The sequence below is a fragment of the Aethalodelphis obliquidens genome, unplaced genomic scaffold (genome assembly GCF_003676395.1).
Source record: "Aethalodelphis obliquidens isolate GAN/ISIS:26980383/991018 unplaced genomic scaffold, ASM367639v1 scaffold83, whole genome shotgun sequence".
Classification (NCBI taxonomy): Eukaryota; Metazoa; Chordata; class Mammalia; order Artiodactyla; family Delphinidae; genus Aethalodelphis; species Aethalodelphis obliquidens.
In genome coordinates this window covers 6734119-6760200 of record NW_020838027.1, presented here as the reverse complement: position 1 = coordinate 6760200, position 26082 = coordinate 6734119, and the positions used below count along the sequence as shown (strand labels likewise).

General features: G+C 41.9%; 2 long non-coding RNA genes and 1 pseudogene across 2 annotated transcripts in view; 1 reads left to right on the top strand and 2 right to left on the bottom strand.

The window, feature by feature from the left end:
• Positions 1–6813: 6813 nt before the first annotated feature.
• LOC113612919 (60S ribosomal protein L28 pseudogene) lies at positions 6814–8177 on the bottom strand (annotated as a pseudogene).
• Positions 8178–9909: 1732 nt separating this feature from the next.
• On the top strand, positions 9910–24281 carry LOC113612922 (uncharacterized). Its single transcript, XR_003430020.1, has 3 exons — positions 9910–10933; positions 12054–12132; positions 22658–24281. It is a non-coding gene; the product is annotated as an uncharacterized LOC113612922 (long non-coding RNA).
• Positions 15831–26082, bottom strand: part of LOC113612923 (uncharacterized) — a 36268-nt gene continuing 26016 nt past the window's right edge. The window contains exon 3 of the long non-coding RNA XR_003430021.1: positions 15831–16112. This is a non-coding gene — a long non-coding RNA (uncharacterized LOC113612923). The remainder of the gene's footprint in view (positions 16113–26082) is intronic.

Here is a 26082-nt window from a genome sequence, read left to right as displayed (position 1 = left end):
CCTTTATTTCCCGAGAATCATTTCTTAAAATATTCAAAGATCACAACTATACTAGCATCCTTGCAGCTTTTTAAATGATAAAGCATAAAGTCAACATAAAAAATGTAAAATCAGTTTTTTGTCTGTTTAGATGACACCATCCATCTCTGAATCTGTCTAATCAGTCAACCCGCTCTCTCTGTTGGACATTAAAACACGAACAAACAAACAAAAACTCTAGTAATAGTCTAGGCTAGTCTACTTTATTGGTAAGCACATACTGTTGAGGATTTGTTATCCTTACTCGTTAATGTTACAGCCTATACTCCTAATCTAAATAGGTGTCTTGAAGTGTATGCTTTTGGTCAATATTTTATGTCTTAGAACATCTCTTTTTATATGTCTAGGTCTGTTGTTAATGTTAAACTGGGTAGAGCAATCCCCCTTATCTGTGGGAGATATGTTCCAAGACATCTAGTGAATGCTTAAAACTGTGAATAGTACCAATCCCTCTGTATACTGTGCTCTTTCATATACATACATATGAGTATACAGTGTGCATACGATAGACAAAGGCATGATTCACTCCCTGGGTGGGACGGAGGTGGACAGCACAAGATTTCATCATGCTACTCAGAACAGCACACAATTTTAAACTTACAAACTGTTTATTTTTGGAATTTTCTATTTAATACCTTCAGGCTGCAGTTGACCGTGGGTAACTGAAACCTCAGAAAGCAAATAAAGCAAAAAACAGCAAATAAAGCAAAAAAGCAAATAAAGCTAAGTGTATTTAGCATATACAAGTCTATTACCATACCATACCAGATTATTGTGTGTATTACTTAATATATTCTGAATATCTGAAAAAGTGATGAATAAATGTTTTTGAGAGAGTTGAATAAATAAATGGTAATTTCTAGAGAGTAATTTCTCAGGATTTGACTAGGACTGAGCATAGTTTTAATTGTATTTATAGCCTGACTGTCTCTAAAAAGGATACGTTAACAAACAAAAGAAGAGTGGCCTGTATAGCTGACTCACTTTGCTGTACAGCAGAAACAAACACATTATAAAGCAACTACACTCCAATAAAAATTAGTAAAAAAAAGAATAGTGGTCCTGTATTTCTTAAACACAAAATACTCATTTGATGATGGAAACAGGTGGTTAAAGTTTGATATTACTCACCACTAAGATGATTAATTCCCTCCAGACTCATTCTATAAGTCCAGCATTACCCTAATACCAAAACTAGACAAGGACATTACAAGAAAAGACAGCTACAAACCAATATTTCTCATGAACATAGATACTAAAATCCTTAAAAAAAATTACCAAAATTTCATAAAACAATGAATAGAAATAATCATACATCATGACCACCTGGGATTTATCCCAGGTATGCAAAGCTGCTCAGTATTTGAAAATCAATGAACTCCATCACATGAACAGGCTAAAAAAGAAAAATCACATGATCATATCAATAGATACAGAAAAAGTACTTGACAAAATCCAAAGCCTATCATGATAAAAACTCTAAGTGAAGTAGGAACAGAGGAGAACTTTCTTAACTTGATAAAGAACATCTACAAAAAAAACCAAATCAAAACAAAAAAAACCATGTAGCTAACAACATACTTAAATGGTTGAGAAACTCAAAGCTTTCCCACTAAGATTAGGAACAAGGTAAGGTTGTCTCCCCTCACAACTACTATTCAACATTGTTCTAGAAGTACTAGCTAATGTAATAAGACAAGAAAAGGAAATAAAAGGTATATAGATTGAGAAGGATGAAATAAAACTGCCTTTGCTTGAACGTGACATGATCGTCCATGCAGAAAATCCAAAAGAATTCACAAAAAAATTTCTATAACTAATAGACAATTATTGCAAGGTTGCAAGGTACAAGGTTAATATACAAAAGCCAATCATTTTCTTATATACGAGAAATAAAAAAGTGGAATTTGAAATTTAAAAAGCAATATCATTTATATTAGCATCCATAAAAGTAAATAACTAGAGGGAAGAGATATGGGAACATATGTATATGTATAGCTGATTCACTTTGTTGTGGAGCGGAAACTAACGCACCATTGTGGAGCGGTTGTACCCCAATGAAGATGTTAGAAGGGAAAAAAAAAAAAAAAAAAAAAAGTAAGTAACTAGATAAAAATCTAACAAAATATGTACCAGACCTATATGAGGAAAACTACAAAACTCTGATGAATGAAATCATAGAACTAAATAAATGGAGAGGTAGTATACATTCATGGATAGGAAGAATCAATATTACCAAGATGTCTGTTCTTATCAACTTGATCTATAGATTCAGTGCAATCCCAATCAATATCCCAGCAAGTTAATTTTTGGATATTGAAAAAGTGATTCTAAAGTTTATATGGGGCTTCCCTGGTGGTGCAGTGGTTAAGAATTCTCCTGCCAAACGCGCAGGCGACACGGGTTTGAGCCCTGGTCCGGGAAGATTCCACGTGCCATGGAGCAACTAAGCCCGTGCACCACAATTACTGAGCCTGCCCTCTAGAGCCAGCAAGCTACAACTACTGAGCCTGCATGCCACACCTACTGAAGCCTGCACACCTAGACCCCTGCTCCACAACAAGAGAAGTCACTGCAATGTGAAGCCCACACACTGCAGCAAAGAGTAGCCCCCACTCGCAACTAGAGAAAGCCCGTGTGCAGCAACAAAGACCCAATGCAGCCAAAAATAAATTAAAAGAAAAAAAATCCTGAAGTTTATATGAAGAGGCAAAAGACCCAGAATAGACAACACAGTACTGAAAAAGAAGAAAAAAGTTGGAGGACTGACACTACCTACCCAACTTCAAGACTTACTGTAAAGCTTCAATAATCAAGACATTGTGGTACTGGTGAAGGAATAGACAAATAGATCAATGGAACAGAACAGAGAGCCCAGAATATGAATATATAGAGTCAAATGATTTTTGACAAAGAAACAAAGGCAACAAAATGGAGCAGAGACAGTCTCCTCAACAAATGGTGCTAGAACAGCAGGACACACACACACACACAAATTAATCTAGACACAGACCTTACCTTTCACAAAACTTAACTCAAAATGGATCATAGGTCTAAATATAAAACAGAAAACTATAAAACTCTTAGAAGATAGCAGAGAAGAAAACCCAGATGACCTTGGATATAGAGATACCTTTTTAGGTACAGAACCAAAGGCACAATCCATGAAAGCAATAATTGATAAGTTGGGCTTTATTAAATTAAAAATTTCTGCTTTCCAAAAACACTATCAAGAGAACGAGAAGATAAGCCACAGATTGAGAGAAAATATTTGCAAAAGACACATCTGATAAAGGACCATTGTCCAAAATATACAAAGAACTCTTAAAACTCAACAAGAACACAACTAAATGTTCTTTAATCATAAAAAAACCCTCAACGATAATAAAACAAACAACCTGATTAAAAAATATGCCAGGGCTTCCCCGGTGGCGCAGTGGTTAAGAATCCACTTGCCAATGCAGGAGACATGGGTTCGAGCCCTGGTCCAGGAAGATCCCACATGCTGTGGAGCAACTAAGCCCGTGCGCCACAACTACTAAGCCTGCGATCTAGAACCCGAGTGCCACAACTACTGAGTCCATGCACCAAAACTACTGAAGCCTGCGTGCCTAGAGCCCATGCTGTGCAACAAGAGAAGCCACCACAATGAGAAGCCCGCACACCGCAACAAAGAGTAGACCCCGCTCGCCGCAACTAGACAAAGCCCGCACACAGCAACGGAGACCCAACGCAGCCAAAAATAAATTAATTAAATAAATTAATTAAAAAAATAGGCCGAAGACCTTAACAGACACCCCACCAAAGAAGATATGTTGATGGCAAATAAGCATTTGAAAAGATGCTCCACTCATATGTCATAAGGGAAATGCAAATTAAAACAATGATGAGATACCACTACACACCGATTAGAATGGTCATTGAAACACTGACAATACCAATTGCTGGCAAGGATGCGGTGCAATAGGAACTCTCATTCATTGCTGGTGGGAATGCAAAATGGTGCAGCCACTTTGCAAGACAGTTTGGTAGTTTCTTACAAAACTGAACATACTCTTACCATATAATCCAGCAATCTCACTCCTTGGTATGTACCCAAAGAAGTTGAAACTTATGTCCACACAAAAACTTGCACACAGATGTTTATAGCAGCTTTACTCATAATTGCCAAAACTTGGAGGCAACCAAGGTATCCTCCAATAGGTGAATGTATAAACAAACTGGTACATCCAGACAATGGAATGTTATTCAGCACTAGAAGGAAATGAGCTATCAAACCAGGAAAAGACATGAAGGATCTAAGGATCCTTCCCTAATGCATCCCTAATGCATGTTAATAAAATAAAGACGCCAATCTTAAAAGGCTACATACTGTATAATTCCAACTCTATGACTTTCTGCAAAATGCAAAACCATGGAGACAGTAAAAAGATCACTGATTGCCGGTGGTTGAGAGTGGGTGATGAGAGGAGGGATGAATAGTTGCAGCACAGAGGTTTTTAAGGGCAGTGGAAATATTCTATATGATACTGTAATGATGGATATACATGTCATTACCATTTGCCCAAATCCATAGAACGTACAAGACCAAGAATGAACCCTAATGTGAAGTCTGGATCTTGGGTGATTGTGATGTGGCAATGTACACTCATCAATTGTAACAAGTGTACCACTCTGGTGGGAGATGTTTTTAATGGGGGAGGCTATGCATTTGTGGGGGAAGAGGGTGTATGGAAAAAAAATCTCTGTACCTTCCTTTTAATTTTGCTTTAAACCTCAAACTGCTCTAAAAAAAAAAAAATCTTAAAAAAAAATTACCAATTCCCTATACAAGCAATTTTCTCCAATCTTGAAAGCAGAAGCTGTGCTCATTTCATTTCGTATCTCTTCCTCCAACACCATTTCCATCACCCTCTCAATACTTGGCACAGTTCATTATTTAGAGTATTTTGGAGGAATTAAATAATTTCACTTTGGAGGAAGACAGTTCTGTATGGAAGAGAATGTACTGATTGGACATAAACTCTTATTGGTAAACTACAATGGCAACTAAAAGTTTATAATCTGTCTCTTGTCAATTTCACCAACACAACTCACCTTTTAAGCCCTACCTAATCAGTTAACTAGGCTTGCTCCTTGTCAATTTTTAAATGAAATTCAATTATTAATTTCTATTGAACAATTAATTCATAAGAATGTCTTATGAAAACAACAATGAACTTTGCTGTTTAATACCATACCCCAAAGTTCTTTGAACATATGCCCTTATTTAGTACTGTCTCTTCAGAAACTTCATTTCATGCTTTTAAGTCTGTCGTCAATGCGAAGTAATTTTTTTTTGGATCAAGTACTTTTTTTTTTTCTTTTGGCCACACCCCACGGCTTGCGGGATCCTAGTTTCCCAACCAGAGATTTAACCTGGGCCCACAGCAGTGAAAGCGCGGAGTCCTAACCACTGAACCACCAGGAAACTCCTTGGATCAAGTACTTTTGAATATTTACAGAAATTAAATTGATTCTACCATACCATAGCATCATGTTTATTATACTTATTGCTAATAATCAATAATAAGTCAGAATATGCTCTAAACAATAGCTAGGAAGATAAATAGGTCATTATAGTTGACAAAGGCAGAGCTGAAGAAAAAGGAAGAACCAGGTTACTAAGAGGGGGAAGTGAGTGTCTATGTCACAATTCAAACCAAGGAAAAAAAAAAAACAACCCACTACCTTATACAACAACTGCCCACAATTCAGCCCCAAACTCTCCCCAGTGCCAACAGACACCCCACCAAAGATATTAAATGGAAAGTTCCAGGAATAATTCATAAGTTTAAAACTGCACGCTGCTTTGAGTAGCACGATGAAACCTTGTGTCATCCCGCTCCGTCCCACCTGGGGAGTGACATGCTAGACTAATTCTGAAAGTAAGCAGCACAGAGAAAAACCTCTGGGTTTATATAGAGAGACCCTCTCCAGTGTTTTCATAACTGGGCTTCTTCCAGGATTAGAGCCAAAAGAGACTCTCTCTCCTTGCTGAGCATCTTAGTGCTCCCCTGAAATGATCACCCACCACTGAAGCAGAAGCTCCTCTCTGACACCTCCCCTTACTGTGCTGCCTTGGGCATTTTTTTTTTTTTTTGCGGTACGCGGGCCTCTCACTGTTGTGGCGTCTCCCGTTGCGGAGCACAGGCTCTGGACGTGCAGGCTCAGCAGCCATGGCTCACGGGCCCAGCCGCTCCACGGCATGTGGGATCTTCCCGGACCGGGGCACGAACACGTGTCCCCTGCATCGGCAGGTGGACCCTCAACGACTGCGCCACCAGGGAAGCCCTGTTTACCCTTTTTTAACACCCAGCAGAGACTTGGCACTATTAAGCTACCTATTTCCTCTTATTATCAACACTAGGATGAATAGGTAAGGTGAGAGAATAATTACAGTGTAGTGTAGTTGACTGGGCAGAGGATTAGAAGTCAAAAGAGTGAAATCTGAGTCCCACCTCTGGAACATGAAGCATTTAGACTTTTGAACTGGTCATTTAACTTCTCTATATCTCAATTTCAGTATTTAACTGGAGGTCATAATACCCATAATACCCAAAGAATTTTTGGGATAAAGAAATCAGATAATGCAAGTGGAAAGAAACCTGATAAACTCTAAAGCCCTAGCAAACAGTCATTTAGTCAGTCATTTATGCATTTTTCATCAACTGTTTATTGAATACCTACTGCATGCTAGCTACAGTTCTAGGCACAAGCTATATGAACGTCGCTAAGACAATGTCCCTCTCCTCACAGGGCTTAAAATTTAATGTAGAAGGCCTGTGAGAGGTTAATTTTATGAGCCAGCCTGGCTGGGCCACCATACCTAGATATTTGGTCAAGCATTATTCTGGATGTTTCTGTGAGGGTGTTTTTTTGTTGTTGTTTTGTTTTGTTTTTCCCCCCGGCTGACAGCTTTATTGCTGTGGGGAAGGGGACAGATAGTTCAGGAGCTCTTGGTGGGATGGGTCCGCTTCCTCGGCACCATCACAGGCTTCTGGCTGCGCAGGACGTTGCTGGCTCTGCAGAGGGCGGCCGTGCGCAAATCCGGGCGCTACTTGTCGTTTCGGATTATGTGCCAGATGCTGGTGAGGGTGGCCCGGGCCTTCTTGTTGATGCTGGTCCGCACGTAGGAGGTGGCCAGCTTTCGCGGGCTGGATCTCTGCTTCGTGACCGCCACGACCCCTTTGCCGGCCGCCGCCGGCTCCACGCCCACAGTCTTGCGGTGAATGAGCTCATTGTAGCGGAAGGAGTTGCGGGCCTTCAGGTTATTGGGCTCGGTTGGCACATCTACCTCTTCCTCTTGATCAAGAAGCTGGAGCAGTTCTGCACGACCATCCATTGCAGATGCGCGGACATGGCGGCACCTCCTCTCGTTGCGACGGCCGGAGATGGAAAGAGGGGGGTTTTTGGGGATGAGATTTACATTGAAGTGATGGATTTCGAGTACAGCTGGTTGTCTTCCATAATGTGGGTAGGCCTTGTCTAATCAGTTGAAGACCTAACAAGAACAAAGGAGGGACACCTTCCTCCCCATCCCAACCCGGTCCCCCGCAAGAAGAATTCTACCAGCAGACTGTTTCGGACTTCAGCTGCAACGCCAGCTTTCCTGAGGCTCTAGCTTGATGGCCTTTGTACTTGAACTGCAGCAATGGCTCTTCCTCGGTCTCCAGCCTGCCAGCCCACCCTGCAGATTTTGGACTTGCCAACTTCTATAATCACATGAATAAATCCCTCAAAAAAAATCTTTTTCTACCTACAAGTGTCCCCTGCTTTTCGAAAGTACACTTTATGCCACTTCGCTTTCATGAAAGATACACAAACATTAGTACCTGTTTTCAGTAACCAAAAGAAATCGGAAGAGGATTTGCACTTTCAGAGTAAAAGGTGAAAAGTGAAAAGAGCATTAAGTAAGCATTTGTTTTGCAAGAGCCAGTATAGAGACAGCAGCCAGCCCCAGCTTTGAGAGCGGCGCTGCAAGTTCCTTCCCCAGGATTTACACTCAGCATTGCAGCGTCAAACTGCCATAGTTTTGAACTACGATTCTGAGCATCTCTGCTTTATCTTGGTTTATTCTGTGCACCCGTTAGCAAGATGTGTCCTAAGGTAATTGCCTCTTTGTTTTATGCCATTTCAGCTTAAGAAAGGTTTCATACGAAGGCTGTACTTCCGGATAACTGGGAAAAAACCTGTATTTACACATTCTGTTGGTTCTGTTTCTTTGCAGAACCCTGACTAATACAGATTTTGGTACCAAGAAGTGGGGTGCTGCTATAACAAATACCTAAAAATGTGGGTAGAGGCTGGAGGAGTTTTGAGACACACGCTAGAAAAAGCCTAGATCACCAGGAAGAAATGGTTGGTAGGAATATGAATGATAAAGGTGATTCTGGTGAAGTCTCAGATGGAAATGAGGAACATGTTATTGAAAGTTTGGGGAAAGTTGATCCTTGTTATCAAGTACCAAAGAACTTGGTGGAATTGTGTTTTCGTGTTTTGTGGAAAGTAAACTTTGTGATAAAATAGGATATTTAGCTGAGGAGATTTCTAAGCAAACCGTTAAAGGTATGATTTCCCCTTGCTGCTTATAGTAATGTGAGAGGAGAGAAATAAATTGAAGGAGGAATTGTTAGGCAAAAAGGAACCAGAAATTGAGGATTTGGAAAATTCTCAGCCTATCCATATGGCAAAAAACAAGAAAGCTTCCTCTGGAGAGGACATCGTGGGTATAGCTGGAAAATCATTTCATAAAGGGATTAGGAGTGAAATTCCTGGGTTTAATCAGCCAGCTCAGCGGAATCTAGCAATAGAGTTGGTGTTGCACCAGCAGAAACACTGCCAGACTAGACTAAAAGGTGAAGAGATAAGACAAATTGAAGGAAGGCTATCAGACCTCTGAGATTCCACAGGATAGGGCAATCGATCTATCAACATGTGTTATCCTTTAAGGGAAGAGTGACCCTGATTCATGATGGTATCATGGGAATGATATCAGAGAGCTGCCACTCCCACCACAGACCCAGAGCACACAGGCCATTAGGGCAAGGCTCTCTCCTCCTCAGTTTCAGTGGGTTCAGGCCAGTGGCCAGGGCGGAGGGAGCAACAGGGCCACCTCAGTGGGCCTGGAGGTCAGAGCACTGAGCCAATGAGAATTATTTCTGAGACTTAAAATTTAATGGAATATTGATTTCATGGATATGACAACAAAAGCACAGGCAACAAAACCAAAAATAAACAAATGGGACCACATCAAACTTAAAACTTTCGCTCATCAAAGGACACAATAACAGAGTGAAAAGGCAACATATGGAATGGGAGAAAATATTTGCAAATCATATATCTGATAAGGGGTTAATATCCAGATTATATAAAGAACTCATCAACAAAATAATCAAATAAACTGATTAGAAAATGGGCCAAGGACACGAACAGGCATTTCTTCAAAGATGATATAAAAATGGCCAACAAAAAAAAAAAAAAAAAAAATGGCCAACAAGCATATGAAAAGATGCTAAACATCATTAATCATCAGAGGAATGCAAATTAAAACCACAATGAGATATCTCTCTTCACACTCATTAAGATGAAAAAAAAAAAAGCTACCATCAAAAGAAAGAAAAGGAAAGCTACCATCAAGAAAAAGAAAGAAGGGGCTTCCCTGGTGGCGCAGTGGTTGAGAGTCCGTCTGCCGATGCAGGGGACATGGGTTCGTGCCCTGGTCCCGGAGGATCCCACAGGCCGCGGGGCGGCTGGGCCCGTGAGCCATGGCCGCTGAGACTGTGCGTCCAGAGCCTGTACTCTGCAACGGAAGAGGCCACGACGGTGAGAGGCTCGCGTACCATACCACAAAAAAAAAAAAAAAAGAAAGAAAGAAAACCAGAAAATAACAAGTGTTGGTGAGGATGTGGAGAAATTGGAACTATTGTGCACCATTGGTGGAATTATAAAATAGTGCAACTGCTATGGAAAACAGTACGTCAGTTCCTCAAAAAATTAAAAACTTCTAGGTACTGAAAGTATTGAAAGCAAGGGCTCATAGAGGTATCTACACACCCATGTTCACAGCAGCACTATTCACAACAGCCAAAGGTGAAGCAACCCAAGTGTCCATCAGTGGTTGCATGGATAAATGAGCTGTGGTGTGTACACACAATGGAATAGTATTCAGTCTTAAAAAAGAAGGAAATCTTGTCACATCCTACAACAGGATGAACCTTGAGGGTATTATGCTAACTGAACTAAATTAGTCAAAAAACACACTGTATGATTCCACTTAAATGAGGTGTCTAAAGTCATCAAACTCATAGAAACAGAAAGTTGCATGGTGGTTGCCTCTAGCTGGTGCCAGGAAGAAAAGGGGACCTGTGGTTTAATGGGTACAGAGTTTCAGGTTTTTGTTTTTGTTTTTGTTTAATTTTGTTGAAGTATAGTTGACTAACAACGGTGTGTTAGTTTCAGGTGCAGAGTTTCAGTTTTGCAAGATGAAAAAGTTCTGGAGATCTGTTTCGCAACAATATGAATATACTTAACATTACTGAACTGTACAATTAAAAGTGGTTAGGATGGTGAATTTTGTGTTATGTGTTTGTTACCACAATAAGAAACAGAAGGGAAAAAAATCTAATGGAATTTACCTTGCCAAGTTTTGGACTTGTTTGGGCCTCTTCACCCCTTCCTTCTTTCAGATTTCTCCCATTTTGGAAAGGGACTGTCTATCCTATGTCTGTCCTACCACCGCATTTTGGAAGGACATAACGTGTCTGCTTTCAGAGGTTCACAGCTGGAGAGGAATTTTGCCTCAGGTTGAATCATACCTCGAGTCTCACTCACACCTGATTTGGATGACATTCAGGTGAGACTGTAGTTGGAATGGATACTGGAATGGGTTAAGCCTTTGGGGGCTGTTAGGGTAGAGGTAATTGTACTTTACATGTGAGAAGGACATGAATTTGGGGGGGCCAGAGGGTGGGGTGTTATAGACTGAACTGTGTCCTCCTAAAATTCACATGTTGAACCCCTAACCTCCAGTACCTTAGAATGTGACTGTCTTTGGAGACAGGGCCTTTGAGGAAGTGATTAAGTTTAAGCGAAGTCATAAGAATGTGATGTAATCCAATGTGACTATGTTTTTATAAGAAGAGAAAGAGACACCAGGGGTGTGCACACAGAGGACAGGCCTTTTAAGGACACAGCAAGGAGGCAGCCACCTGCACGGAGACAGGTCTCAGGAGAAACCAGCCCTGATCTTGGTCTTCCAGCCTCTAGACCTATGAGAACATAAATTTCTGCTATTTAAGCCACCCAGGGACTTCCTGGAGGTCAAGTGGTTAAGACTCCACACTCCCAAAGCAGGGGGCACAGGTTCAATCCCCGGTCGGGGAACCAAGATTCCCGCATGCTGCTGTGCGGAGTGGCCAAAAAAAAAAAAAAAGCCACCCAGTCTGTGGTATTTTGTTATGGTAGCCCTAGCAGACTACTACAACAGACAACAAACAAACAAACAAATACATAATGTCAAGTAATGGTAAGGGAGCACTTGGAAGAATATATGAGCAAGGTACCGTAATAAAGAGCTGGGGAGGAGGGTTATTTAAGGCAGGGTGCTGAGGGTAGATCTCAGCAGAGATGACGTTTGAACAGAAACCTGAATGACGTGAGGGAGCAATTCTTGGGAGCGTTTGTGAGAAGACTGTTCCAAACGGAAGGCATTCCAAACACAAAGACGCCAAGCGAAGGATGTGCTCTTGGTCTGGTGCCAAAAGACTGAGGTGCAGGAGTGCGGTGAACCGGGGGCAGAGAGGATGGAAAAACCGTTGGAGAGAGAAGTAGGAGTCTGATCACGCAGGGGCATGGTAAGTGATGGCTTGGATCCTGGATTGTACTTTAAATGCGACAGGAAGCCAGGAAGCTGCAAAGGCATTTTAGGTTTGGGGGTGAAGGAGTAACCTTAGTCGATTTATGTTTTTAAAAAGGTATTTGCTATTGAATGGAGAAGATGAGAGAGGACAGCAAGAGTGGAAACAGAGACCAACTAGGAGGCCACCGGTCCAGGTGAGAAATGATGAGGGCTTGGACGACGGTGGTAGTAGTGGCAAGTAGTGAGTCGTTGTATTTGAAATATATTTTCGAGATACAACCAACAGGAGTAACTAACTGGATGTTGGGCATGAGGAAAAAAAAAAAGGAGTCAAGAATGATCCTAAGGGTTTTGGCCTGGGTAACTGGAGTTGCCATTTACTTCAGTCAGGAAAACAGAGAGAGGAGGGGTCAAATCAAGAGCTTTGTTTTAGACATGTGAAGTCTGGGATATTGTTAGGATACTCACTAATAATAGTGCACTAATAATAGAACACTCTCCTTGTTTTCCCCGGATTCTGGCAATATACAGGTACAAAAGATATGGTTCCTGCCTTTACGGTCTCATGGAAGGGGGTGGAGAGTGACATATAAACCGATTTTTTTTAATTAATAGGTTTTATTTGGGGGGAGCAGTTTCATGTTTACAGAAAAATTGCTTAGAAAGTACCCATATACTTCCTCACCTACCGTATTACTAACATCTTGCATTAGTATGTACATTTGTTACAACGGATGAACATTAAGTGACATAGCTTAGTCACCCGAAGTCCATAGTTTACATTAGGGTTCACTCTTGGTCTTGAACATTTTACAAATTTGGACCAGTCACCCATCATTACAGTATCATATGGAATAGTTCCACTGCCCTAAAAAAACTCCAGCTGTTCATCCCCCCCCCCCACCCATCCCCCACCTCCAATTCCCAGCAACTAGAGATCATTTTACTCTCTACACAGTTTCGCCTTTTGCAGAACGTCATATAGTTGGAATCATACAGTATGTCGCCTTTTCAGACGGGCTACTTTCACTTACTAATGTGCATTTTAGGGTCCTCTATGCCTTTTCATGGCTTGATAGCTCATTTCTTTTTAGTGCTGAATAATATTCCATTGTCCGGGTATACCATATTTTATCTCTTCACCCACTGAAGGACATCTCGGTTGCTTCCAAGTTTGGGCAGCTATGAATAAAGCTGTTACCAATACTCACGTGCAGGTTTTTGTGTAGATGCAGCTTTTCAACTCATTTGGATAAATACCAAGGAATGTGATTGCTGGATTGTAAGCAAGTATTTTAAATGTCAATTTCTATACAAGGGCCAACAGGGAACACAGACTATTGCTTGCAGGAAGCAAAGAGCTTTCTTTGAGGTCCTTAAGTTTACTCTAGCAATGCTCTAAAACTATAAATGTCCTTCCTTCTCTGTATTACTATTAGTCTGACACTATCACCAGGATACCCCTGCCCGGCTCATTTACAGGAAGGCAGCCACTGAATAGCGATAACTGAAGGGCTCATGCTGACTCACATCCACCTTTTCAAAAAACCGTAAGCAAGTGCCAATCTATTGATGACGGAGGAAGCAAAGCCACTTTTCAGTACGTTTCATAATTAAATGTCTATGTTCTTTAAGCAGTGGTCTTCCCTAACTTTGGTGAGCCCAACTCCGCCGAAAAAAAATCCATCAAGTTCTATACGAAGAAAAAAGCTACTGAAGCTCTAGGGTGGTGTTTATTCATATGGGGTCTAAGATGGACCAGGCAGGTATACAGACCCCCTAAAAGTAAATGCAGATATTGTATTTCAGTGTACTTTTCTGAGGGGTAGGGGGACCATAATGAGCTCTTATCACAGTCCCCAAAAAGTGCAAGATCAGAAAACAGCCAAAGGAGCTGCCAAACCTTGGGTGTGTACGAAGGGGGAGGAGAAGAATCTGACCTCCCCTGGGTCATCAGATGAACAATAGTGTGGAGACCTCCGGCATTGTCTGCTTTCTCAGTGGTTCACCGCCCACTCTTAGAGAAGGTCTGGGCTCTAATTCCCTCCTAGCAGGGGGGAGGGCAAGAGTCCAATGCCCTCCTGGAGTGCAGGAATAGTGCTCCCTATTACTAAGGTACCTTAGCAAGAAGTAAAACCAATCCTCAGAACAGGGTGCAGTCTGAACAGGCTAAAAATCTTCACCTTCATGCATACACTTGGTCATGGTAATATTTTAGCATTGCCTTTAGCAACTCAAAGAGGAAGAGCTGTGAAACAGTAAAGGCAAAGGTCTCTCGAGCTAAACTTTGAATCGTGAGATCTCCTCATTAAAACTGTCCACACTATATGCAGACGACAGATTTTGTCCAGTGCCAAGCAGGTGCCACATAGGGTTCTGGCCACTGTCCTTGTAACCATTCTATGTCTCCCACATATGCTTCCTTTACAAGCGCCATGTGGTCTTTCTGTGTAGTGAAAAATCGGCTTCCCTAATTTACACAGCTTTCTTACCAATAATTGAGGCCATTCGGACTTCTTGTTTTCAGCCTCAAATTGAATCAGGCAGTCACAGAAATATTTGGATGAGGCGGGCCCAGAAACCCAAGAATCTCTTCTGGTCTGTGTCTACCCAGTAGGTTAGCCCCGCCTGCCCGCGTTTTTTTTAGGAGGCTGCTACGTAAGAGAGTGCAGACGTGCTTCATGGACCGTAGACCGTCAGGCAAATCTCTGTGGCAACCAGTTCCATCACTCAAAGCTGACCAAAGTCTCCCCACCCTTTATACTTCTGCTTCTCCCCTCCTCCAACGGAATTTATTTCGTGCTAATGCTACTCAGGGATGCAGGCAGTATCTTTATCTCCCCTGTTGTGCTGTTTTTCCTCATCCTCTTTGCCTCTCCTTCTCCATTGGACATGAATCTGCACGATCCCGTGGTGTAAAGCCCTGAGTACTTCTTCCATGGTGGGATGCAGATTTATTGAATGAATGTGTACTTATTTCAAAAATGTGTGCAACGAACGAGTGTTTACTTTGATGGCGTGACCCTATAATCCTATAACTGTTTAAGTGTTCAAATCGGGGGGAGGTTACTTTGATTACAATCACAGTCTAAATTCTTTAAATATTAAGTTCCAGGTGGACTTTTTAATCCAACTTAATTCCAATTACACATAAATGGCTGTTTTAAGCTACTTGTAAATAAACAAGTTTATACATGCTTTTACAAAATTAAGAGGAGCAAGATAATCCATTAAATTTCATACTCTTGACAAGTGGCCCTTTAAGAGCTTTGAGTCTTAGCTTGATATTCTCGGGCCAGCTTCCTCTGGATACTATTAATAAGCAGAAACAGATCAACATACTGATAGCGAGAACGAGGAAGAAAGACAAATGGCCTGAAAAGCCCACAATGGGATATAGATCTGGGTTAATTCATTTATGCATTTGTTTACCTCTGCTATGTTGCCAGGCCCAGTTTCAGATACTGGGGATATTGTGGTGGTAAGAGAATGCCAGTCCCTGCTCTCGTGGAGCTTAAATTCAAGTGGATTGGGGTCATGTACATGTTTTTACTTTCTTTAAAAAATTTATTTTTGACTGCGTTGGGTCTTCGTTGCTGCATGTGAGCTTTCTCTAGTTGTGAGGAGTGGGGGCTACTCTTCGTTGTGGTGCGCGGGCTTCTCATTGCAGTGGCTTCTATTGTTGTGGTACACGGGCTCTAGGTGCGCGGGCTTCAGTAGTTGTGGCTCGCGGGCTCTAGAGCACAGGCTCAGTAGTTGTGGCGCACGGGCTTAGTTGCTCTGTGGCATGTGGGATCTTCCTAGACCAGGGCTCCAACCTGTGTCCCCTTCATTGGCAGGTGGATTCTTAACCACAGAGCCACCAGGGAAGCCCCGTTTTTACTTTTTATTTCTATTAAAAAATTTTTGGCGGGGGTGGGTTCCCTGGTTAGGATTCAGCGCTTTCAAGGCTGTGACCCAGGTTCAATCCCTGGTCGGAAAACTGAAATCTCACAAGCTGCTCAGGGCAGCCAAAAAAAACAAAAAACAAAAAAAACAAAATTCCTTTAAAGCAAGTGTAGCTAAGAGCATGGATTCTGGAGCCAGGCATCCTGGGTTTCAATCCTAGCTCTGACACTTGCATTGTGTGATTTGGGGAAGGTCATTCAGCCTCACTGTGCTTCTATTTCCTCACCTGTAAAATGAAGGTAATAATAGAGTCTACTTCATAAGATTCATTATGAGAATGAAATCATTTAATATGAGTAAAGTACTTAGAATAGTGCCAGTATATATTAAGTGTCACCTAAGTGTTTGTCAAATTAAAAAAAAAAAAAAAGAAACAAATGTATCTATTTAATTTCATAGCAGAATACATATGCTCAGAGCTACAGAAGCTACTGCAGGTCATGAATTAAAGCCTAGATCCCCATTTTTTTCCAAGAACCTAAAGACTTTCCAAAGATTCTCCAGTTACATGGGAGAAGTTCAAACAAATCATCACAGAACTATTCTCCCCTATAGTAGGAGTAAGAGGTTCTTGATAAACTGAAGATGTTTTTATTACATGCCTGGTTCTTATCAGGTTACGTCATTTACAATTCACAACAATAGTTTAAATTTATTATTATCATCCTCATTTGCCATGAGAAATCTATACGTAATTTGTTCAAGGACCCACGATTTGGGGCAGAACTAGCTGTCTGATTGTACTATAGTATATTCCTGTAGATTAAGAGACAGATACAGCCAATGTAGGTTCAGAAAAAACTATCTAGGATAGCCAGTGTTTTCCTGTTCTCACCCCCTACCCTTTTCCTCCTAGAAATGGGGCCTATTCTTCCTCCCTTCTTAAGCAGCTGATCATAAACAGGAAGCATAGCTGGGTGCAGTAAGTCTGTGGCTGGGGATAAGTGGCTGTAGACAGACATCCTCCTAGGTGGAGCCTACCTGAGGGAAGAAGCACTCCTGCTACTTATCAGGGTTGTCTTTGTCAACAAGAAACACCAAAAGGAAAAAAAAAAAAGAGGGGTATCCTTCAGGAATAATGGATTTGGGGAGCCCAGCGCCTGCTTTTGCACCACCCATAAACTAAGAACATTTTTACATTTTTGGAAAAAAATAAAAATAAGAACTATAGTTCGTTGACTTGTAAAAACTATATAAAATTCAAATTTCAGTGTCCATAGGTAAAGTTTTACTGTACATAGCCATGCTCATTCATTTACACAAGGGCAGAGCTGAGTAGTTATGACAGAGACTCTATGGCCTGCAAAGCCTAAGATATTTAGTATCCCATGCTTTACAGTGAAGTTTGCCAACTTCCGAGTTAGGCAGTTGATGAGTCAAGTGGAATAGGGCCATAAAGTTGTAAAAACCCATAGTATAGGGTTATACTAGGCCCAAGTCAGGGGAAAGAATGGGATGGGGCAGTGCAGCAGGAGGAGAGGGTGAAGAGAGAGAGAATGGAATACATCTGGGTGGGATACAGACAGCCCGAGAAGTCAAAAACCTCTGAGGACTTCCTGTTAGAGAATGCAACAAAGTGGCCCACCAAGATGGAGATGCAAAAGGCCGGAGACTAAGCAATAGGAAATTCTCCAAATTTCTCTCACACCACATAATAGGGACTGGGAAAAACACTTACCAAGGTTGAGTGTGACGTCCCAAACTGGTTCCCTAGGTTCACCCAGGGTTGATAGGTTCACCTGTTCTTTTTATTTATCTATATAGAAACACAGTATAGATATTATTGGGCTGGCAAAAAACTTTGCTCGGGATTTTTCATAAGAGCTTATGGAAAAACCGGAACAAGCTTTTTGGCCAACGCAGTATCACACCTAAATCCCTAAGCAGCTACTCTGAACATGGCACTGCCCTCCAAATATTTTTTCCATTTTATCGAGATATAAGTGACATACTGCCCTGTATAAGTTTAAGGTGTACGGCATAATGATTTGACTTGTGTACATCATGAAATGATTATCACAGTAGGTTTTGTGAACATTGATCATCTCAAAGAGGCATAATGATTTGACTAGTGTACATTATGAAATGATTATCACAGTAAGTTTTGTGAACATCGATCATCTCAAATAGACAAAAAAAATTTTAAATAGAAAAAAAAATTTTTTGTGATGAGAATGCTTAGGAGTTAGTCTTGTACCAACTTTCATATATAACATACAGCAGTGTTAATTATATTTATCATGTTGTACATTATGTCCTGGTGCTTATTTATCTTATAACTGGGAGTTTGTACCTTTTGACCGCCTTCATCCAGGTCCTCCTCCCTTCACTCCCCGCCTCTGGTAACCACAAATCTCTTTTTCTATAATTTGTTTGTTTTTGAAATATAATTGACTTAGACTGCCCTCTTTTAAGGAGGGGAAAACTCAGGACTGGATTAAAGAAGTGGCTAATCGAGTGGCTAACTTAGTGGACTGATGGATGATCTCCAAATGCAGTCTTCCTATCTTCCTTAGCTACATGTCATTTTCTGTGACCCCCAAAAAGGTGGCAGTCACACTGCATTTTATATCAGTGCTGAAGATGGTATAGGGAAGAGGGCTGTAAGGATGGCTGAAGTGTACAGTGATGCACTGTGAGACTTGCCAGGGATTTCTGTGTCTTCTAATATTCCTTTCTACAGTTGGTAAGTGGAAGTCACAAAAGTTGGAAACTGGAGCCAAAACGTTACCACCTCCATCACCCATTTACCTAATGAAATCATGTGTGAAGAAATGGGATGCGGAGACTAGTAGAGAACAAGGACCTTAGTGGAATCAGGTCCCTCGATAAATCATTATAAATAGAACACATTATTAAACCTAGATCATTAATTTGCTTATTCTACACTTACTGATTTCTATCACTGCTTGCTGCTGAGTCGTAATTTAAAACACACTATGGGAGCCTGTTTTAAAAAATAAAGTCAATCTCTACATAATTTTTTAAAATCCTGCAAATTCTATAATATCAATATAAATGATTGTTCTAATTAATTTCTTCGCAAATTCAAGATTTTAATGTGGCACAATAGGTGTGTTTAAAGTAGAACACGTTGAATTTTCTAATGATTAACTTTCTACAATATGTCGGATGCTGTTTTGAAGACATATATTATTTGCTGATTATGTTTACCCAAAGTCCTAAAAAGTTTACATGAAGGGGCACTACCAAGTTCATAACTAAAATATAATGCACAAACAGAATGTCATGATACATAAATCGCCTCGTTTTTTAAAACGGGGCGCTGGCTTATTTTTCTCCATGGTACAAAAAGAGAAAGATAAACACCAATAGAGGAATGTATTTACATCTCAACTGAAGGGAAAATGAATGAGGCAGGAAAAGAAGAGTCCCAGAATTAGAGTTTTTTCCACTTTCCTGGTTTCTCCTCTCAAGCACTCCTTCAGCCATGGTAGCGCGCCAAACAACTCCCCATTTGCCTGCAACCTGCTTTTTTTTTTTTTTTTTTTTTTTGCGGTACGCGGGCCTCTCACTGCCGTGGCCTCTCCCGTGGCTCCGGAGGCGCAGGCTCAGCGGCCATGGCTCACGGGCCCAGCCGCTCCGCGGCATGTGGGATCTTCCCGGACCGGGGCACGAACCCGTGTCCCCTGCATCGGCAGGCGGACTCTCAACCACTGCGCCACCAGGGAAGCCCCCTCCGTTAATTCTTAACTGCTCTTCCCCTCCCAATCTTGAAGCGTCTTTCTCAGCGACTTATTCGTTCTAAATCACCTCTACTCTCGGTACCAGCTCTCTCCCTCTCCTGCACTCACATCCCCCCATCCAGTTTCCAAGCCCCCTTTCCCCTCACTTGCTCTCTACTCTCCTTCTTCTAAGCCCACCACTCCGCCCCCGCCGGCCTCGCCCCTGCCAACTGGTATCTCTCCCTCCTTGGCCAAAATTGGCCCGACGAAGAGATCAAGAGCTGACACACACGGAAAACACACGTGCGTGCAGTGACCGTCTGGGGCGGGGACGCACGGCCGGGGGCTGGGCAGGATGCTGCGCCGGGGGCGCTGTGCCTTCCCGCACGTCCGCGCCTGCGCCCCGCCCCCGGCCAGATGCTGAGGAGGCCCGGCGGGCGCGCCAGCCCGGGTCCTCGGAGAAAGCTGTAATTTCCTGAATCTGAAGCATCTCTAGGGAGATGCAAAATGTTCCACAAGGGTTCTGCCTCTAGGGCGGGTTTTTGTTCTATGCAACTAATCCCAAACCGCCCTTTCAGCGCCACTCGGCAGTGTCCGTCTACATCCCCCCTGCTCCTCGACCTTACCCCGACTGTTTAGCCTCGGGTCTGGTCTGGTCTTGTTTTCTGTTCTTTGCTCTCCCCTTCTGCCTCCCTTCTCCCCTCTTCTCTTTTCTGTGTATATTGCACATTTCACATTACCACACGGACTCGGATCTTTACAAAATCGTCCCGTTCTTCACGTACCTGCAGCGCCCTGATTCTTTTTTTGAAGTCAATTTCATTTACATGCTGGGTGTCCAGGGCGACGACTTTTGACAGATACACGCGCCCATGCACCCACCGCCCGACAGATTTGCATCTTACGAAGTGTCCTCAGCACCCTGATTCCTGCTGCACTTCCTGTCATTTTTTAATCATACTGTATAGTTTTAGTCTCATGCATTCACCTTTTTCATATATCGGCAAATATTTATTAAGTACCTTCTATGAAACAAACACCGATGTTACAGAGATTAAAAACTACAAACTACTCAATTGAAAAGGGAAGGCAATATAATGCGACTCATGCTTTCTGCTCTACTTCCACTTATATATTTCTGATCATCCCCCCACCCCCTGTTTAGACCCTCAGACAACTTGGTCAGCTGTCTAATCCTTCCTGAGAAATAAATGACTTCTTTCTTCCTAAGTTTTCTTTTTTCCTGAGGAAGGCTGAAGGTGAAGGAAGCACACTAGACCCGGAACAGCTGCTGAGGAGAAAGCAGGGTGGGAAAGCACTAAAATGGGGAGAATGCCCTGGAGGTGTGGATGGAAGGCTTAATTAGAGTGGGAATTGTCACAGGCACTGTTCCCAAACAAAGTCTGAGAATGCAGCTGTAAAGGCTACTGGAAGGCTCTTTGGGCAGGGGGACAGGATGTAAGTCCCTGGGATAGACTCATAAAAGAAAATGTCAGCATATACCATTGAGTTTAATCAGACACATTTAGAAAAGATGGGAAAGTAGGCTACTGACCAGAGATGAAGAAAATTTGAAGACCGCCCCCGTCCCTAAAGGGTATGCTATTTGGCAGGGAGGGTGAAAAATCAATCTAAGAAAAGTAGGCATGGGAATTCCTTGGTGGTCCAGTGGTTAGGACTCCACGCTCCCACTGCGGAGGGCCCAGGTTCAATCCCTGGTCGGGGAACTAAGATCCCATAAGATGTGCAGCCACAGAAAGAAAGAAAGAAAGAAAAAAAAATACGGAAAGAAAGAAAAGCAGGCATAAGGACACAAAGGTGAAAACTAAGAAGAAAAGGAAGGAAAAACAACAAGAAGATTGGTTGCAATGTTGATGTAAACATAGCCCTCTTCCTGAACCAGTGACACAGGGCTTCCACTTCCCTTTACTGTCTGTCACATGTTGCTCAAGTCTAGAAACGGAGATGTCTGACCACCAACTTCAAGCAAGGGGATAACCTCTAGATTCATATAGTAGATGTTCAAATTACAAAACCGAGCCTCTTAACAGTGCTGAGCTGTTGGAGTTGAAACATTTAAAAAAAAAAAAAAAAGAATTTGCCCTCTAGTGGTGTTAGAAGTGAGGGTGAGTTCTTTCTTCCTTTTATGTCTTTTTCTTTCTTTTTTCTGCTTTACTTAAGTATAAAACACAAACAGGAAAGCAGGTAAAAATGCGTTAATGTTAAGTATACAGCTGGGTGGGCAGGTAAAAATGGGTTAATGTTAAGTATACAGCTGGGTGAATATTTACATCCATGTTCACCTGTACAGTACAACCACCACCCAGATTAAGATCCAAATTCTAAAACACTTCTAGCTCCCTAGAAGGTTTCCTTGTGCCTGTCTATAGCCTCCCTCCCCAGAGGAACCCACTATACTGACTTCTATCATCATTCATTTTGTTGTTCTTGATCTCTATGTAAATGGAATCATATAGTATGCACTCTTCTGTGCTAGGATTTTTTTCTTTTTCACTTAACATAGTGTCTATGAGTATTACGTGGTATGAATCAGCAATTCATTCCTTGTTACTGCTGAGTAGTATTCCATTTATGGACATACCAAATTTTATGTATCCAGTCTCCTGTTGATGTACACATTCACACGACTGCATTATTGTTTTTAGTTTTGAGCTATTATAAAACATCCCTGTCATTTGCCATACATATGAATTCTTTTCTCTTGGGTGTGTACTTAGGAATTGGGTTGCTATTTTTTGGCAATAAATAATAAATGCTAAATAAAAACAAGTGAGTGACATCTCTGTCTTAATATGTGTATGGTATTTTCATAAAAATCTTTTATATACATTGTTTTAATTGATCTTCAAAATTTTTTTTGTGAAGTAAGAAGGGTAGGTAATGCTATCTCCATTTTACAGGTAGAAACTGAAACAGGGAGATTTAAATGCCCAATTTAAAGTCATAAAATTAATAAGTTATGAATTAGGACTGAAAACCACATTTCTAGTCCTAATTTATGACTCAAATTCATTTTTCCTTTTCTCAGATATAGAAAACTGCTGTTTCTTATTGTTTTTATTAGATGTTATCCAGCCTCACGTGAATGGAGAGGTCACCCAGATGTCCGGGTTTCCTGAACTGTCCCAGTTCAGCACAGAAAGGCCCTGGGCAAACTGGGATGGTTGGTCACTCTACAGAAGAAAGAAAGGAGTCCAATGGGTATCACAGCTTGCAGCTGGGCACAAAAAACCAAAACCTATCTGAGTTAGCTCGTTCACACTCCTCCATTCCCAAAGAAAAAGATACTTTTAATCAAAGAGCAATGCAGTATCCACATATTTATGTACCATGAATGTCAGTTGTGTTCCCTGACTCTCAGAATCATCAGACTCGTGTTACTCAAGTTGTGGACCAGCAGCGTCAGCATCTCCAGGGAGTCCGTTAGAAATGCAAATAAAAACCCTCTACCCCCTCTTACACTCCCCTCTCTCCTGACCTAAGAATCCCAATTTCTAAGGGGTGGAGTTCAGGAATTTGTGTTTAACAAGCTCTCCAGTGGGGGGTCAAGGGAAGCAATGGGAAAGGGAGCTCAGGTTTGAGAAGTACTTATCTAGCCCATTTCCTTTACAGAGACATGGATCCTATATGGTTTTAAAGGTATCTCTGGGCAGAATAATTCCATTATCTCACTGAGTAAACTTTCCTTATGTAAAACAAATCCCATTGTTGGTAAAATCTTCTTTCTTGCTTATTAAATCTCTTATCTACCATTCTGGTCCTAATGAGAATGTACAATATCATTTCACAGTTGACTTTTGTTGTCCTTTTCTAAGGCCATTCCAATTGTTCTCCACTATCCCTTAAATTATAGTGTCCAGGGCATTCCCCGGCAGTCCAGTGGTTAGGACTCCACGTTTTCACTGCCGAGGGCCTGGTTTTCATCCCTGATTGGGGAAGTAAGATCCTGCAAGCCTCCCAGCATGGCCAAAAAAAAAAAAAAAAAAAAAAAAATTAAGGTGTCCAGAAGGAATCCTAGTGAAAAACCCTAGTACATCTAAAGAAAGACCTCATGGTTCCAACGTGAATATTCATGAATCTTTAAGAAAATCACTTTTCAAGGTACAATACACTCCAAACCACACAGGTATAAAAATCATAAAGCTTATAAACAGAAAGAAAGAGTTAATCTGGATCACAAGAGAGGGAATAAAAGATGACAAGCCTGGCAGAATGAAAAACAGGACGAATTTACTAGCTGGGCCTGGATCTGGGCACCCAGTATATGTTCCAGTAGGAGTTTGTGTAGTTTGGCTGGCATCCACCTACATAGTTTGTCTGTACTCTGTTTCAGGACTCAATCCAAAAGGTCACCCTCCAACTCCAACCCAGCTTCTCCCTGTCCATCTGATTCTAGGCTCTCTCTTCTTTCCTTTTCCCCTCATTCCTCCCCAGAGAGGGGTTGCTATGGGGATGGGACCACAGTAAGCCAACTGGTAAAGAAAAGCAGTGACAGAAGCAGAGTGGGAGAGTACAGAGAGAAAAATAAAAGACTAAGGCAAAAGGAAAAGGCACAGACATAGATGAGACTTCAGACAGTCAAAAGAGGAACTGCAGGGACTCCCCTGGGGGCACAGTGGTTAAGAATCGCCTGCCAATGCAGTGGACACATGGGCTTGAGCCTTGGTCCAGGAAAATCCCACATTCCGTGGAGCGACTAAGCCCGCAAGCCACAACTACCGAGCCTGTGAGCCAAAACTACTGAGCCCACATTGCCACAACTACTGAAGCCCACGTGCCTAGAGCCCATGCTCTGCAACAAGAGAAGCCACCACAATGAGAAGCCCGTGCACCACAACGAAGAGTAGCCCCTGCTCACTGCAACTAGAGAAAGCCTGCGGGCAGCAACGAAGACCAACGCAGCCAAAATAAATAAATAAATAAGAGGAACTGCACAAGTGATAAGATACCATAAACAACTTACAGAAATGGATGGAGACATACAGCCCACAGTTAGAGGAACAGAACAGAGGCATTAAGGCAATAGACATAAGCAAACCCAGGGACCTGAAATATATGTAGAGACACGGAGGGGAAAGACACAGTCATGTCTTGAACCAGATCATACAGGATTCTGGAGGAAACAGCTGCAGACGGAACCTTGCTAAGAACAGAGACCGTTCCTGGGAAGTGTTTATTTATTCTCATATGCCTCCATGAGTCATTTCAATTTCCAAGGAAGGGACCAGCAGGAGGTTATAAAGAGGATATGGTTACTTGCTTACTTCTGTATTGTTTTCCATTTCCTTTTCTGACACGTATGAAAAGGAACCTCCCAAAGACAAGCAAAAGCTAAGGTCTTTCCCTTTGACATAACCCTTTTAGTCTCTTGACTGTTCCTCCATCCATCTCAATATTTGTATCTCAAAATTTCTACAGTTCCTTCTCTTTCTGGCTCCTTTGTCTTTTCTTTCCATTTCCCCAGGTTATAAGCCACCATCTTCAGGCTCCTTTTGTCTCTCTGATTCTCTTTTCCAATATCTCCCTGTACCTGAAGTCATACTTGTCCCCATATCTTAGCCAGAAACTTTGCTTCTTCCAAATCCAGTCTCTATTTCTGCCCCTTAGCTGCATTCTTGGACCTCTCAATCTTTGGAGAAGATAACATCTAATAAAAACAACAGTTTTCTAACTCTGAGAAGATTTTAATTTTTTTTAAAGGCAATTTTTAGAAAAATTATAATATATACATACATATATGCCGAGAGAGCCTACAAAACCGCACAGTACTCTGCTGAACAGTGCAGAGCCCCCCACGTTCCTGCCGTCGGCTTGATTACAATTTGGCCCATGGAGGGCACCGGAAAAGAGAGTGCTGAAGGAAGTCAGAGAATTGAGAGACTTTATTCATGTGGAAACAATCCAGAAAGGCTTCTGAAGTTAGAATCTTCCAGAAGTTAGAATTTGGAATAGCTCTTGAAAGATGGGTAAGATAAGAGGTAGGCAGAGATTAGAGAAGAGCATCTCAGGAAGATGGGATGGCCTGGGCAAAGGAACGGTGCTAGGAAGTCTGTGCAGAGGATTGGGGAAGAGTGCTTTGTCCAATTTTGCTGAAGAGTAGGGTCCTTACAGGAATCTAGTAAGAGAGAACACTTTTCTAAAACCAAGTTCAGGCTCTGCTGCAGCAGTCTTTGAATACTGGACATGCTACTTTGTTTGTTTGTTTTTGCGTTATGCCGGCCTTTCACTGTTGTGGCCTCTCCCATTGCGGAGCACAGGCTCCGGACGCGCAGGCTCAGCGGCTATGGCTCACGGGCCTAGCTGCTCCGCGGCATGTGGGATCTTCCCGGACCGGGGCACGAACCCGTGTCCCCTGCATCGGCAGGCGGACTCTCAATCACTGCGCCACCAGGGAAGCCCTGACATGCTACTTTGAGTGTAAGCCCTTAGTTGAAGAATAAAGCAAAATCTTACTGCATTTTTTCCCTGTTTTACAGCACCAACATACCA